Source organism: Brachyhypopomus gauderio, chromosome 6 (assembly GCF_052324685.1).
Source record: "Brachyhypopomus gauderio isolate BG-103 chromosome 6, BGAUD_0.2, whole genome shotgun sequence".
NCBI classification, from domain to species: Eukaryota; Metazoa; Chordata; class Actinopteri; order Gymnotiformes; family Hypopomidae; genus Brachyhypopomus; species Brachyhypopomus gauderio.
The window spans coordinates 8,824,416-8,842,036 of NC_135216.1; positions in this window are offsets into that span (position 1 = coordinate 8,824,416).

Consider the following 17,621-nt stretch of genomic DNA (forward strand, 5'->3'; position numbering starts at 1 on the left):
CTGTACATCTGTTGCCTTGAGAATGAGAGTCACCCGTAGCAGAGAGGAAGCAGCAACTGGCAGAGAGCAGTTTAAATACTTCAGGATGTCTGTCAGAGACGAGCCCCCACAGACCACAGAGAACACATACAGGAGAACAAGAGAATTCCACTATCACTCCACTCCCTCTCTCTCTCTCTCTCTCTTTCTTGCCCTCCCCTGTGTGACATATTCGTCTCTGTGTCTAACTCTGACATGGTGTTGACCAAAGAGACTAAACATTTTTCAGTTTCAGTTTTTTTTATTCTATTCTGATCACTCAAAAAAACTAAAACATTTGGGGGGGGGGGGGGTATATAAGCTTAGTCTTCTAATCCACTTCAGTAAATTTCATACTGCTAACATTTTGTTCACCCAGACAGCTTATGTATGTGAAATAACACTTAAATAAAAGGCTCATACACTCAACACTGAACGGGGCCTTCAGAGTAAAAGTTGCTACATACAGTTTCAAGGTCAATCTTTTAAGAAATAAACAGGCACTTCATTTACACTATAAAGCGTCCTTTCAACTCAGGATTCTGTCCAATTGCAATGCACACCAAGCTCTCCCTGTGTGTGTGTGTGTGTGTGTGTGTGTGTGTGTGTGTGTGTGTGTGTGTGTGTGTGTGTGTGTGTGTGTGTGTGTGTCTTGCAAACTATGGTGTCTGGGAACTGTTCTTCGAAGCAGCCTGTCACAGATTGTGTAGGGTTATGTGCTGAACTGGGGTGGGTGGGGTGAATCAGCATTCCTGAGTCCCCTAAAGGGGTGCTCTTCTCCACACATTAACAGAATGGCACACACACACACACACACACACACACACACACACACACACACACACGCACACACACAACTTGACTTTCTGGAGCTGCAGGCCTTACAGTCTAATGGTTTTTTGGGCGTTTAAAGACTCTCCTTTCAGGCAGCAGGAGATAAACTCCAGGCTTTCAGATAGACTGTGCTGTGAAGAAGAGGAAGAGAGAGAGAGAAAGCAAGAGAGAGGGCAAGAGAGCACGCAAGAAAAGAGGCAGTGTTGGACAGAGCTGCTGTGATGCTTCTCACTGAGAGGATTGTAAAAGGGCGAAGAGCAGAGGGGAAAGAGTGGGTGAGAAAACGAGAGAGTGGAAGAGGTGGAGGCAACGGGAGTGAGAGAGAGAGGGAGAGAGAGAGAGAGAGAGAGAGAGAGAGAGAGAGAGAGAGAGAGAGAAAGCCCTTTAGATTCTTTTGGATGTATAAAAAGCCTGTTGGGAAGACGTGAAGTGAAATCGGGTTCATGTTTGCTGTGTTCTCTCTACATGCAGGCTGTCCCATGCTGAGCTGACAGACAGTTATATGCACACGTCAGCTTTATTAATGCCATTTGTCTTTATGAGCGCCAGTTATCCTGTGCGAATGAGGGCTTGGACTGAGTTTGAGAGGAAATCAAAAGCATTCAGACCAAACTGTGGCAGCTGGAAATGCACTGACCTCAATATCCTCAACACCGTGGCGCCCAGGCACACAGTAACTCCTTTCCCAATCCAACCAATGCCATAGCGGCCTCCTTTAACAAAATAAGCATAAACCATATAAAGATAAAGGACTGTTGCATTGATGTGCAATCATGTAACAAGTTTTACTGTTCCAAGACCAAAACGGAGTGTGACATATCCGCTGGGGAGATGCCCAAACTCAGCTAGACAACACTTAGAACAGAAAGCAATGCTATGATCATACCACTCTATGACTTATATACATGTGTGCGTCTCTCGTTCTGTCACTGCCTCTTTGATTCTTTTTCTCCCACACACACTCTCACATGTGTAATAAGAGGAGTGCATTCGCTCTCTGTATCTCTCTCTCTCTCTCTCTCTCTCTCTGTCTCCCTCTCTCTCTCTCTCTCTCTCTCTCTCTCTCTCTCTCTCTCTCTCTATGCATATTTAGATGCTTAGTGACTCAGTGAAGAGGTGAGTCTTCAGTCTTCATCTTGTCAGTGACTCAGCTGTACAGGAAGCCAGTAGAAGTTCATTTCACTGCCTGGGTGCCTGGACAGAGAAGAGCCTTGATTCGTGCCGTATGTGTGTGTTGAGGGATTGTGGTTCAAGTAGAGCAGTACTAGTGGTTCCACAGCAGTGTGGTGCAGAACGGAACTTGATTTGGGTTTTTAAGTATGTGGGATGTGGTCCATTTATGGCTTTTAGAGATCATGTGAGCCACTACGCCACGTCAATGGAGGTAACACAGCAAGGTCGTCACGGAAATGACATGGGAGAAGCTGAAAACAAGCAATGCAGCTGCATTCTAGATTAGTTGCAGGGGTCTAAAGGCACCGTGTGGAAGGCCTGCTAGGAAGGAAGCTACAGGGTGACGAGGGACTGGACAAGCACCCGAGTAGCTTCAGAGAAGTGGCCAGACTTTCCTGCTGTGGTAGAGGAGGAACCTGCAGGAACCATTCAAGTTAGCACTATGAGAAGGTTTTGATTTAGGGAAACATCTCCAGTAATATACAGAAGCTGAGGTTTTGCTTCAAGTGATGAGCTGTCATCCATAATGAGATATCAGCTAGGCATCCCAAGACACAAAGGGATGTAATGGAGAATATCAGTTCAATACCATTAGCATAGAAATGATATGAGAAACCATGTATGGATAGAACTTCACTAGTGGTAGAGTGGAGAACAAGAGAGAACCAAGCACTGAGTCTTGAGGGACACCAGAACAGAGTCTCTGTGAACAAGAAATGGATCTACTCCATGTTGTCTGATATGACCATCCCTCAAGTTATGAATCAAACCATCGCCTGAGCTGTGCCAGTAATGTCTGGCATGTGGTTGAAGGCTGTTGGGAGATGAAGAAATATCAGAACCAATGACAGCTCGGCTGATACAGCTGCGTGCACCTTCTCAGTAACAGCTACAAGTGCCACTCAGGTAAAGCATGCCACTTTAAACATTGACTGGATCCTGAAGTTCATACTGCATAAGGAAGCTGATTAAAACCAGAACATTCAAGAATATTATAAAGGAAAGAGGCCGGCCTGTGGATGCAGAGAGCTAAGCTATTTCAGAATAAGACATGTGCTGTTTCGAAGGCCCTCGGTACTTGACCAGATCACAAGGAATTATTCACGGTGGATGCGTTCAGACACAAACACACACTCACTCACATGTGTACGCGTGCACACACACACACACACACACACACACACAAACATTCTTTCCAGTACCTGCAAGCCATCAACCAGTTTTACATGTAAACTAGACTCTAAAAAGAGGAGGTTCAAATTGGGCCCAGTGTGGGGTGATGGTGGGCCCAGCTCCAGGGAGCTGCCACTCAGCAGTCCTCCCCAACACAGTCGGTGCTCTAACTCATCTTAGTTCGTTTACTTACATTTATTTGGTTCAGGCTCTTTTAAAAGATTTCCCCTGTGAATATGTAAGCATCAAACACAAGCACACACACAAACTCACACACGAACAAACAAAATCTTCTTCTGTGCAGGAGCTGTCAGGGTCCTTATCTGTACAGCATTAGATCTGTGTGCAGAAGGGTTTGAACCAGTATGGAGGCATCTATATATGTTCTCCATACAGCACCGTCACTGCGAGCGAGGTCTGGTTCACTCCATCACCCACGCAAAATACCCCACACTGATGATTCACCAGTAACATACATGGAGTTTACTTCAGAGGACACATCCCAGTTGTTTCATAAATATACATTATTTGCTTATTGTTTCTGATGTATTAGAGTTTCCAAAAGCCTATAGGAGATACTATATATATGCACTGTATATATGTGTATATATATATGGAGAGAGAGCAAGAGAGAAAGAGAAGAGAGAAAGGAGAGAGAGAGAGAGAGAGAGAGAGAGAGAGAGATATTAAAAATTGTAGTGTACCCAAAGTTTAGTGTACCCAGAGTTTCCAGGACATTTCGGACAAAGGTCCTTCAACAGCAAGCAAGCAAAGTGCTTCTGAATTAATAGGAGGAGGAGCCCGTTTATACAGGAAAAAGTAGATGTTAAAATCATCACATTCATTTCGTAGGGTTCTAAAGGACAACAACGTGCTATGCAAACAGATATGGCGTTAATATAATGTCCATTAGTATTAAAATGACTTGCCACTGGAAATGACATACTTAATCCTGATGGTCTGAACGTGTTCAACAAACCAATCAGCAAGTCTTCTGTTGATTTCTCCAATATAACACTGATTACATCTCTTGCAAGTAATACAGTAATTGCAAGTAATTTCCTGCAGAAATGCATGATGATGAATGTGGGATGACAATAGATCCTTTTGGGCCAGTTATTTTTGTGGCTATGTGAATTAATGTACATATAGCACATCTAGATCGGTAGAAGGCTACAGTACCACAGGTGAAATCTGAATGGTCATTTATATCGCTCTTAATGAGCACATCTTTAACTTTTTCTGTCTAGTCTATGAGATTAGTGGATGATGGGTCTGTGTGTCATCCTGGAGGATCCTAAAGTATAATATTAGTCACTGTTGTATGATGAGTCTCCACCAAAGAAATTATTATCTTGTTAATATCTTGTTAATTGTTATTTGGTCAGTGCATCTACTCTCTGAATAGGGAAAATATGAGCAAAAACACCATCTACAACTTCCTCAGGAAAACCACAGTTGTGAAAATTTAGCATTTTGCCATTGGAGGATTGTCTTCATTGTCACTGCAAAAGCACTTAAGATTGAGTAGTTGCGAGAAAGGAATGGAGCTTTGCAGTTTTTGGACTGTGAAGAATTGTATTGTAGATAGGAGTGAGTCCATATTATTTAAATTATTATCATTTATGTATAATAAAACATTCATGATAATGCGATGATGTGTTCCTTCTTCACCTCAACACTACTTTGGTGTCAGATTAGGATGCAGCCACGAAACGAAGAGAAATGAAACGAACATGGAACATCGAAACGAACATCGAGTATCTAGCATTACGCCAGTGCCCTCCCGAATGGGTCCAGCCAGCCGAGATCAAAACGGATGTCTGGAGAAGATGGCACGGCGAAGAGAGCCCAGCTGGCACCTGGTGAGAGATAGAGAGATAGAGAGATGACATCCATGGCAGAGACAGCAAGCATCCATCTTCCGCACTACAACGGCACGCTCGCCTGCGGACCGTACTCCGCACAGCTGTCGTTCAGCATCACGGCCGTGCGACGGCCGTCACCGTGGTGCAGCTGTCTGGTGGCGGAGGGGAAGGCAACAGGTGCTCGCGGATCCGCTCGGCACGGCGAGCTAGCGCCGTTGACCGCGGCCCTCCCTCGGGCAACTCTTCCGGCAGGTGGCGGGGGTAAGGACCGGTCAAACGGCTGCTTCCAGAGAGGAGGAAGCGGCAGGGAGGGCAGATAAGCATGCCGACTGTGGAGCTGAGCACGATGGCAGAGCTGGTGTTGAGGAAGTCTGCACAGATAGAGCGGCCCTCGGCAGCCCTCGGCGAGGCAGAAAGATCTCGGTACGGCGTAGGGAAGGACACGGCGCTACATGGCGAGAGGTGGCGGAGCAACTGGTATGACGTCAGTGCAGGAAGTGAGGATACCGTGTTAGTCGGGGTCACGACCTCTCGACAGCAGGGCAATGAGAGCAGACAAACTGTTTGTGTGTGTGTGTGTGTGTGTGTGTGTGTGATAGGAGAGTGCATATTCTGGCTTGCAGGTATACGATGCAAACGAAGCTGTCATCGGCGACGAGAGGCAGAGAGCAAGTCCCTCTCTGAGGACGAGCTGAAGACGGCACGTCAGAGCCAGCCGGCGGGACAGGACAGCCCCGTTGGCATGGACACCGCAGCAGACGACGGCAGACACTGGAGGAGGGGGCTGAAAGACGAGCTGCTCCTGCAGTCGTTGTCCACGGCAACACCAGACCGGACAGCTGTGAGCTGTGAGGAACTCCTTTCCTGTTTCTGCGTGCCAGGTCACCCGATACCAGCCCCGTGGGCTCAGGACTGGCAGAACCTTGGGGAGAGCGCGGCGTCTTCATCTATCACAGACCAAACATGTGGGCCATTTGGGAGAGCAGAGAGCAGCAACGAGGACTCCCAGAATGCCTTGCAGCTCTGCAAGTGTATTTAATAAAAAATCTGTTTTAGATTTTTGAAAATGATTTAGTACATGTACACATCTGGTTTTGTTAGTCATATCTTTTATTTAATCCTGTGTTGAAAATGTCTTACAGGCTTCGTGGCACATTTTTCTACTGAGTGACCATCAGCTGTTTCCCCCATTACTTTGACATTCCTTTGTGTAACGGTGTGTAATCTGCTGCCGCTAATAAAGTGTTCACTGGAGCCGAGATATCTTCTGACTCGTCCTTCTCCGGGCCGACAGTATCCTTCTTTCTCTGCCAATCACTCCTTCTGGCTTTCTGACTCACTTTCTTTATTTACTTTGTTTCTCTCATGGACACCTACACACACACCTACAGACACGGAGACTGAACAGATAATCACAAAATCCCATTGTTATGGTCAAGTAAAAAGGGTGTGCATGTTGTCATTTTGGAAGCTTGAACACTATATCATGCAATAGCTTCCTCTGTCAGTCATAGGGGCACGAGGGGGAGAGTGTGACCCAGTGAATACAGTAAGTGAAATGTGGACACAAAAAAAAGTGCCCCAGAATCAATTCATTTATTAAGTCTGTTAGAGTTTATGGGCCAGTGTACAGTTTATTACTTTTCAATCTTGCCAATCTTGAATAATAAAAGTGCCATTTTTCATTTTCTATTTCTTTACAGTTCCGATCATTGAATGGTTCAAAATTGGTATATAAATTTACAAGAAGCTTGGAAGCGTTCAGCGCTATGGTGTAATGGAGGTTGTTTTATTAGAGTGCATGTTTCCAGGAAGCAAATATTAATGTGAAAGTCGTAAGGCTGTAGTGATCTCAGCGAGGACCCATTCTAACTCACTACAGTGCCTGAATCAACGTAACTCTACACTGACAGATCATGAACTGAATCAAATGTCAGCTTCAGGTGAGTTAACAGTTTGCTTAGCATGTGCACACACACAACAGCTCAGAACATCAGTACAGTGTAATGTACACAGGGCATCTCTCATCTCCCTGGCGAGAGTTCTCCACCGCTCCTGCCATGGAGCTCACGCCTGCTACTCCTGCAAGTCTTAATGTCTCTGTGTGCACTGTTGTCTTCCTGCTTCTCCTCTGCCAAAGGTCTTAAATATCAGTCACGTATCCTTCACACTGCCCTAATGATATGTATGAGGTAACCAGGTCATTGGTGTCCACTGTGTTGGTAATGGAAGTCGAAAGGATCGTTGAAGACGCTACGTTATTTCTACATGTGATAGAAAAAGAGAAAGCTTTAAATTGACTTTAACTGAATTTAACTTTGAATATTGGTTCCACACGAATTGTTTGGTTCAATCCCCTATACATCTATGCTTTCTTAAACACTCTAAGCTTCAAACATTTATTTCTTAAAATAAAAACATGCTGTCTGGTCTATAATATTCAACAGTGCTCCATTTCAGTCCTTCCAGCGTACGAACATAATCAATGGTTCACTTCACATTTTTAATGCCCACTGTGTACAATGGTGTTTCAGCACCCTGTGGTTTCTGTGGTCAATAGCCCTCACGCTTCCTGACTAGAACAGCACTCAGACCAATTAGAATAAACAGAGAACTCCCTTGCATTCATTGACCCTCCTTACATCTCTGCTGCATTCATGATCTTACCCTTTTTTACCACTAATGCCATTTGGGATGTATCTTAATCCCTGCAGGCAGTGAATAAACACGTGCCTCTGTCTCCATGATTACACGGAGCCTACACAATCCCACAATCCCACACTCCCAACTCCCCAGGGTCCAGCTTGTGCTGAACTGGAGCGGACAGTAATAGATAGTCTTCAAAACAGCTTCTCGAACCAGGCCAGTTAAGGTTTAGGGACAGGTATCATCTCACTTGTTGTCTTTTGTAAATGAAAATACCCATTTATTTTAACTGCTGATGGCTTATGGTCAAATAAACCATTTGAATAAACCCAGTCAGGCTTGTTCTCAGGAACGTCAACAAGGATCTTGTCCTTGTCAACCCCTGCTGACTAATAATATGTAATAGCTATGCTCACATTTTTTTTTACATTGTGTAGGAGGGGTATAGGTTATATAGATATCACTTTGCGCATACAGATGTAGACTGACAGACAGCTTAGGGCTAATGATAGCGCTATCAGAGCCTCTGTCGTGGCCACAGACTGGTGCACTTACTGTGGGATGGTCTTGACTGACAGGGACAGCCCACTTCAGCATAAGCTGTTATCTAGAGGCCTGCAACACGACGACTGGATGGGAGAGGAGTGTGGCTGAGGGCCCAGAGGACCGACATGTCCTGCTATATCCTGACACAAGCAGGACGGTACCAGACTTCAGATCCATTAACATCATGTAAGATCATACTGGCAAGGCCAACATGTGACTGAAATAAATAAAAAAACAATTTAAAACTATTTCTATTCTGATCACAAAACATTTTTTACAGAGTAACTCTGAATCAAAACGTTTCTTTTTATGTAAGTTTACCCTTACGTAAAACAGCTATGTATATTCAAGAGGATTTCACAGAACTCAAACTAACCATTAGGTTTATTCTAAGAAAAGACAGAAATAGTCAGAGTCAGAAATGCAGTTCACAACAGAACACTTTTACCATCTATCTAGCCTAAATCACATCAAGGCCCACGACTACAACGCAACCCATCATCAGAAACCCAGAAAGTACCCAGTGAAACTCCATGTGCTTATATTCCAACACAAACCCCTTTTGACTTCTATTTTAGTGTAGTCACCTTGAAACTAATGGGTCTCAGCTGACAGTATATCAGAGCAGCATACTCAATTCTCATTTAGGCCACTTTATTAACTCACACGTTTTATGATCTTCTTTGTCTAAAGCAATCACTTCCCCTATCAATATCAAGAGAAATGTGGTTCAGTAAAGAGTTAGTATGAACTCCTGAAACATAGGATAATAGTTAAAGTTCATAAAAACAGTATATACAGTAAAAATGATAAAGAAGGGGCTACGTGACTAAAGGTCATTAAGTAAATGTGTGTTATTTGACACCGTGGGACACGTGAGATCGGCCAAGTGACGTGAGCTTCTCACACTGAACCGACAACTAATCCCTCCTAGCTGGGTTACCTAAGACTGCCGTGACTAAACAGCTTCTCTCTGCCGTCCTGGGAGGAGGTGGGGGGGGTATGAGGCTAACGCGTTCCTCGATGATGAAAGGAGAGAAAATGAGCTGCTGGTGGGGAGAGAAACCGGCTCATTAAAAACACGTGTTGCTGGGCTGTTGAACGGGACCCAGAACAGAATCCAATTATCACCTGCCACTTTTCCCACCGCTGCATCAATAATCCATTACAAAAGAATCCTCGGCAGAGATGTGCTTCAGTGGGTGGCCACCCCCCTCCGCCACCTGTTCCGCTCCGGAGCCGCGGTGCCTTCTCCGACGCGGCCCTCTCTCGGAGCGGCAGCCATCGCTTGTCTCTCGCTCTCTTCCCCCGCTGCCGTGGGCCCGGGGTCCTCTAGCGCCCCCCTTGGCCACGCGGCCGCCACGCCGGTGCAGCCCGGCTGCACTTTACAGCCTTTTGTGGAGGAGAGTGGTTATTAAACAGAGGCAAGAGTTTTAATGGGATCTTCACCTCTTTCATCAGACGCAAACACGCATAGACTCACTCTTTCAATAGAGAGTCATGGAGCTGAATGCCTCCCTGTAATATGGTGGGAATGCAATTATGCCTTTGCAGGCACTGCTAAAATATGCAATCTTTTTATCAGATGGCTTTTATAGAAAGCAGATCATAAGCATAATCTAAATTGATAGGTTTTCACAACCACACAATAATAACATGCCAAAAATTGGATTATATATGATCTGATCACTACTATTTAATTCTTTGTTTAGTTCCTGTGTTTTTTTATTTATTATTATTTATAATAACAGCAAAGTACAGTGAAATACAGGCCATGAACTTGACAGTGAATCAAACGGAAGACAACGAGTTGCCAACCTGACAGAGCTGGTATGTGAAATGTTGTGTGATGCTGAAGGAAGGTGCATGGCATATCGCACCTACGCCCTGAAGGTCTCTCAACATTACACTCACATCTCTAACTGCCTCATCCGGCATCCTGCCTTTCAAGATGAGACAAGTTCAATGATGCCTTCTGTAATGCCGTAAGCCCTTAGGACCTTAGAGGAGAATATCTAAAGGGCAGAAGGGTGGGGCAGATCAGGTCAGACCACTCATAAATCGCCTGCTTGTGTGTGTGCGTGTGTGTGCGTGTGTGTGTGTGTGGGGGGGGGGGGGGGGTGCAATCGATCAGCTGCTCAAGCAGATCGTCCAGCTGCTAAGAGATCTGGGGAGATGGCAAAACGAGAGGATCAATTTAAGGCCTTGTTTTAAAATGTCATTATGAATTGCTGGATCATTGAAACTGTCATTAAGGTTACTTATCTCAATAATTACATATAATGACCGCACGCATTCTGATCTTATGCAGGATAATAAATGTGATACCATATGGCAATTTGATACAGTGCAGAGTTTAAGTTATATTAAACCTGGAGTAGAAAAGTACCAAATTGAAATCAACTACATTTTCTAATCAACATAAAACCACTAACAGTGAAAGTATTTTGCGACTGAATTTCAGACACTGAAATAACAAAAAGAAAGAAATAAGAAAATACAATATCTGAAACAAAGGTCATACATATGGTCATACATATGGTCATACATAGGAATAGTGTGAAAGATGGCGGTAGACGGAAGAGTCTGAGAGGTTTAGCGAATAGCGGAAACTCAACCACAAAATCATCAAAACTGTAATGAACATTGCACATCCTTGGCTGTGTCTGACCTGAGCAATCTATCTAAGAGAGCTCATGCTTGGGACAGAGCTGTCACCTGAAAATCAGAATTAAATCAACTAAGCACAACCTGTAATCCAGATTACATTACTCTTTAGGATCAAGGCGACCTGTGCCAGTCTGAGTCTTCTAAATTTGCAATGGCTGGATAGTTTATTTTTATTAATATTAAAAAACCCCTGGCCACTCTGTCTGTGCCCCATTTTGGTAGCAGATGTTTTATTGTCTTAAATAACTCAAAGCCAGAAACTTGCAGTTCAATTTATTCATGACATTTTTCCACTGAAAGATTAAAGGCATAGTAATCCCGTTATTCAAGTTAATGACATTACTTATGACTCATTTATGATGCTTGTTATACCTTATATAAATCGGTGTCAACAATTTATAACGTCATTTTCTTATGTAAGTAATCAGTTATGATATTTATTGCTTGTCATATTCAGATGTAAGTGTGAACAGTTCAGTGAGTTCAGCAACAAATGGTGCACGAGTGAAGAGTCATAGTGCAGATCGTGTGTGATCGTACAGTGCTGGCTGAAAAGGTTTATCCAGGGCAGAGCAGTTCCTGCACTAAACAGTTTATCGCAAATCCAACAATCTCACACATCAACCAGAGAAAGAACTCACAGGGAGAATAAATGCGCTGTAATATCTCCGCACTAGGTCTACAGTTCTAACACTCAGCATTTCTGCCAGTAATGTTCTGTGCTCTTATTCCTTATTTCTGCCACACTATTTAATAAACAATCTGTTCACCGGCAGAGGCTGAACGCAGACTGAACGCAGAGACAAGATGGACCAGCAAAAGGCAGGCTTCTTTCACAACAGATTAATCATAACCTGGAGGGGGGGGGGGGAGACAGAGGCAGAGAGAAAGAGGAAAAGGTAGAATGAGAGAAAGAGGGAGAGAGTGAGATGGAGGGACACAGAGTGACCTCATTAGTAGGCAAAGTACACTTAGACCCGAGCCCTTTATGTGACACTGTGTCTTGACACATTGCCATGGAGTTCAAGGAGAAACACAGTCCCATGGTTTCCATTTCCATTAGAATCGCTCCCAGGCAGACAAGCATGTCTCTGGTGTCGGAGTGCTTATGGCGCACGTAAGCTTAAGTAACAATCTGCGGCGTTAATGGCTGTAGTGTTCGAGGCGGCTCTGACACCTCTCGGCGCTGTAGCCAAGTCTTGACGCTGCCAGCTGTGAGGTGGGGGGGTTGACCGTTCAAACCGCGGCAGGTCAGAGAACGGGTTGGGGGGGGGGGGGGGAGGGGGTGTCCAGGCAGCCCACGGAAACAAGCAGACATGCAGACATGCAGGAGCTTTTCACACTCAGATAGGCTTCTGCTGCACAATTAGCCTAATGGAGAAAAGAGAAACCAAGGGGGAGAGGAGAGGGGAGTGAGGAGAGGAGGGGAGTGGAGGAGAGGAGAGAGGAGGGGATGGAGGGGAGGAGAGAGGAGGGGATGGAGGGGAGGAGAGAGGAGGGGATGGAGGGGAGGAGAGAGGAGGGAACTTGAACGGGAAATGGATGTAGATATTATGTACCAGTGGATGGTGGGAAATCTGAAATATTTACCATTAAGGATTATCAAATCCTGGATAAGTAATAAAGATTACCAAAAGATTACGGCCTTTTAGCATCCATCCTCTGCTATCCATCTTAAACGAAACCATTACAAAACATTGCAACCATGCATTCCCCGTCCACCTGTCCATCAAACCGGGGGTTACGTGCTGCGAATGAGAAGGAGCAGTGGGATCGAAGCCCACAGCCGGGGCGGTGAATAGGGCCAGTGTTCTACAGCACCCTGCAGTAGTGGAGCCAGAACCGCACCACAGCCACACGGAGCCCCCCCCCCCAACGCGTCGCCTCCCACTAACGAGCAAAGAAAAGACTGGGGAGATCAATTAATTGAGTGGAGCTGCAGGAGCCTGAAACTGGCAATGCTGTGACTCGGGGACAGGCAAGCCTGTCTGAGAGAGTATAATACCAAGAGAGACTGAGGTGGACCAGCAGAGACAGAACCAGTGAGGGACGGAGGTTTAGCGCGAGACATGGGGACTGAAACGGGGGAAGAGCGATGGAGAACTGCAGGAAGAGGTGAAGGAGTGTTGGGTAGTGTGGAGGGTGATCTGGGTAGAGAGAGATTGGGAGAGAGGGAGAGAGAGAGAGAGAGAGAGAGAGAGAGAGTGAGGGAGTCAAATAACCATGCTGGTCAAATGCAGTGAAATAGTCAAGTTGGTGGTCCTCTCTCTGTCCTCCTTTCTACACCTAAAAACATTGCGGCTTGCTCTACCATCCGCTGGTAGATTAAACAAATCTATTTCCTCTTCCTCTAAGACACCGAAACCAGATGCGACTCAGTTCCAACTGACAGCTAGAAGAAGGAACGTAACAGAGATGGAACAGCAGATAAATTCTCATTTCCCCCAAAGTAGGAACATTTCCGTACAGGACTGTACAGAACAGATTGTATTGCTGAAGCTTGTGTCCAGCTGCCTGTAGACTGGGGAGGTTTCATAACAAAGTGTTAGGGATTCTCCCAAGACACTCCTGGGGAGGATTAAAGCGGTTGGTGCTGCCAGGTCCTTTGCTCTGGGCATGCTTACCATCTGCAGGCTGTTGGTGAACGTGGGAGGTCTGGAATTAAGGGGCTGATTTAATTTTTTCAGTCATGTATTTCTGCAATGAATTATGTTGATGTCTTCATTTGTGAAGTACAATCTTCTAGTTTAGGGTAAACAGCTGAACACTTGGTGTGAGAGAACGAGAGGGAGATGTAATTCATGTTCTTGCCTAATCTGTGGTGTTGAATTGGAGAATGTTTTAGATTTCCACAGATGATAGAAAAATAAACCGACAGCTACACAGTCCGGAAGAGCCTCCGAAAATAGCACACATAAAAAGACCTTTGGTCTGGGAACTGGTTTAAGATATAAAATACAAGATACAGATTGACTTCTGTTTTATTCAGAATTTATACTAAATACCTGAATACTGTATTTATTAAAAAAAACAGAAAATACAATAAATCCTGAGCTTTTCCTTAGACCGATTCCTAAACTGGATATGGGTCGCATGGATTCTGTTACCGTGGTGACTGGATGGGTAATTAAGATTGCAGGCTGTGTGCTACTGAAAGAGCTTCCTGTGTTTGCCTGGCCAAGCACACATCGCACCCTCTAAAATTAGAGCCCTTCCAAGGGCAGGGTCCGGAGACGTCCAGGCTCCACACACAGCCACACGAGAGGACAGAGACTGGGGGTTGGGAGGAGAGTGCAAAACTCAACAAAGCAGGATAAAAGGAGCAGGTAGGAGTGCAAAACCTGTGTAAAGTAAAGAGATAGGACAGAGAGAAAGAGGGGGGGGAGAGAAAGAAAAGGAACCTGAGTTGGTCAGCATTATGGCTAAGGCACAGGGACATTGCCGAGGCCAGGGCTCAGTAAAGCTGCTTTTCCCCTTCAACACACACTCCTTCCACTGCAGCTACTTAACAGGAAAATGAGCTCATATAGAGACCCAGATTGTTTTTGAGGGATTTGCCCCTGGAGTCTGGACTCGAGTGCTGCAGTTAATGAGAGACCCTGAGTTTCCATGCTAACAGAAATTAGAATATGTAGGGGGATTTGTTTGTGTGTGTGTGTGTGTGTGTGTGTGTGGGTGTGTGTGTGTGTGTGTGTGTGTGTGTGTGTGCACGTGCTTGTCACAGAGTCCTGTAGACCACAAAACTGACCTCTGATTAACCTTCTAGCTGAGCCCTCAGACCAAAATAGGATTTCATTTTGTTTCGCCTGCTCCAGTAGAAGCACGGCAGGAGTGCACGCACGTCTTATTACGAAAATACCGTGGCCATTTACATCGCATTTGCACTACAGCAACTAAATAAATGGCACTGAAGCAACTTTAGAGTGTTAGCCAAAGGAAGTGTTCACGGACGACATCAAATTCTGCACTCCAGAGTACTCCACTGAAGCCTGGCTACAGTGTACCGCCAGGAAAGCAAGTCACCAATCTGTTATGCTGCAATTACTGCGTGGTGGGTGTCAAGCTTAAAGTGATTCATATTCGAGTTCGGTCCCTCGCAAAGAGACAAAATCTTTTCCATCCATAACTAATGTACAGTGCTTTGTGTGGTGAGAGAATGGAGGCGCCTCCTTGCCCTCAGAGTGCACAGCGCAGGAGGAAGAGTAAATGTCTCATTGATCCCCGCCTGCCACAGCATTAGAAACCGGAGAGGCCATGGTGCACCAGTGAATGCACATCCCATTAAAACGTCTAGACTTTCACATAGAACCACTCTCAAAAGAGCGAGGTCATTCAATAAGCCTACTTTCTACTGAACATAAGTTTCTGAAGTTGAAAAGGACCGAGGTTTTCTGGACTAGGGGTTGGTGGACGGTGCTGGGGAGGCTGACCAAAAATCTAGAAAAACTTCAGAGTTCACTATGGTAACATTTTTTGGTGTGGCTAACCAGATAATCCAGCACAGCAACCTGTTACTCTTAAGGACAACTGATGTCAGTATAAATGTGATTTGACTAGATTGCTTATCTGAGAATGTGTCTGGTCTTCCACAGAAAAGTAGTCTAGACTTAACTAGTGGCGCTTAACTTCATGTCGCAATATCATTATTCGAAAGAACACAAAGCGACAGTAAAAACATACTGCCTCTGACTTAAAACAAGGCCACACATTGATAAAGTCGCTTACACGAACACGTGCGTGCGAGTCCCCACAGCCAGATGCAGCTCGCCCCCGCCTGCGCTCAGGAGATGTTTATGGGGCTCAGATATATAAGTATTTCATAAGAAAACTGCATGGTTTAGAGCCACGTGTCTCGGGGACCCGCACCAGGGGAGACAGGTTTGCACGACTGAGTGCTAAGCAAGCATTGACTATGTTATCAGTACGTGTTGGCCAGAAAGACGTTAGTTCATATCACGTCCCTCTTTCTGTGGCGTTTGCCGCGCACTCTTGGCCAACTACTCTGAGATGCCTTCACGCGGCTTTGTTAAACCTCTACTTATCGTTGTACGTTTAATAAATAAGTTATACACACCCTATGGACAATTTCTTTTCGACTCTTCTGCTGCTAACTTGCTGCTTCTAAACATCCCACTGCTTAGTCTAAAGGTTTCAAATGAATCATGCAATTTCAAGAGTCAGTCAGAATACGTCTGAACCATTAAACAAGTCCAACTGTTTGGATGAACAATAAAAAATAACACACTAGTATATCCCCACTCATGATGCTTTTTACAAAGTGACGAGTATTCACTACGTGATTGTATCTAGATGTTCTCTATTGCACAAGTGAGCTGAAAACGCGACCACCTTCGGCAACCCCCTTCTTGAATCATCTTCGAGCGCCTGATGAAAGGGCAATGCGCGCGGAGGCCACGAGCCAAACACGCACGCGCGCGTGCACGTGCAAAATAGCGCTCGCGACATCTGCACTTTTTTCTGCTTCTGTATGTGGAGAACGCAGCTGTTCCGCCAAACCACTCCAGATACACACAGATGGGGCCTTGGGTCACGCGTGTACAGCGTACAACATCATATCTCTCTTTCTGTCTCTCTCTCTCACACACACACACATTCTTATTTATTTATTTAGGATAGCCTACATGGAATCGTTAACTGCTGAAATATGGCCTCGGTGCTGTGTTTTTCCACAGAGTTCTCCCGTTTACCCTCAGCAGAACCATGAATGCATTATTATGTCCATTATCTGCTGTTCCTCATTGCGGCGGAGGCAATTTGGAGACCGGGCACACCACCTACCCACACAAACAAGGTTGCCCAGTTGTTCGACGGAGCTTGAGCGCTCGTTAATGCTTATTAAAGTCCGGCAGGAGGAATGTGTGGCATCGAAGAGAATAACGGAGAGCCCCGTTAGGTTGTCAGTAATCAGTAAAATCTCCTCCAGTGGATTGACTGATCGTCAGCATTAATTGCCTGGAACGACATGCAGACCACGCTTTCGTGTGGGGAGATGGGTCTATGAAAGGACATAGAAATACCTTTATTCTTTAGTTCTCAGACAATACAGACCTGCTTTTGATGTCACGGTTTCTCTGACTAGTAATAATGCTCTTAAACTAAAGACCAAAATGTTAACCAGAAGATACATTGATTAATTGACTATTAATACGTGCCATGACATAGGAGCTTTCTACAAGGATCACGCAACCCTGTTCCTTCTCCTGTCAGAGATTGTGTTTTCAGTTTTATTTCAGACACTTTTTAAACATCTTTCCTCAATAAATATCTGAATGTGCTCCATTCAGACATTTTAAACCACGATTTTTAAACAGGGATGTCTGGATCCAAGTTTGACTAGAACCTAGTGCAACAAAATCTTTTTGCAAAAGATGCAAAAGTGTACATGCACTCAAGTGCACAAGGAAAGGCCTATTGATAGCCATATTAGTGCTACACTTGTAGGAGAATAAAATCACTGGTGTGTATTTTCAACACACCCTTTCCCCAAAAGGGTTAGGGATTATTCCAGCTCAGTGGAGCTCCAAGCCCTGGTAACACCAGCCACAATGAAATTGAGACGTACTTTTATTAAAACCAACAGAGTAACTCTGATATTTCCATTTGTTGAGTGAGCTGAAGCACATACTGTACGTCCACAGACCAAGAGAACACGTGTCTTACACAAACATGCCA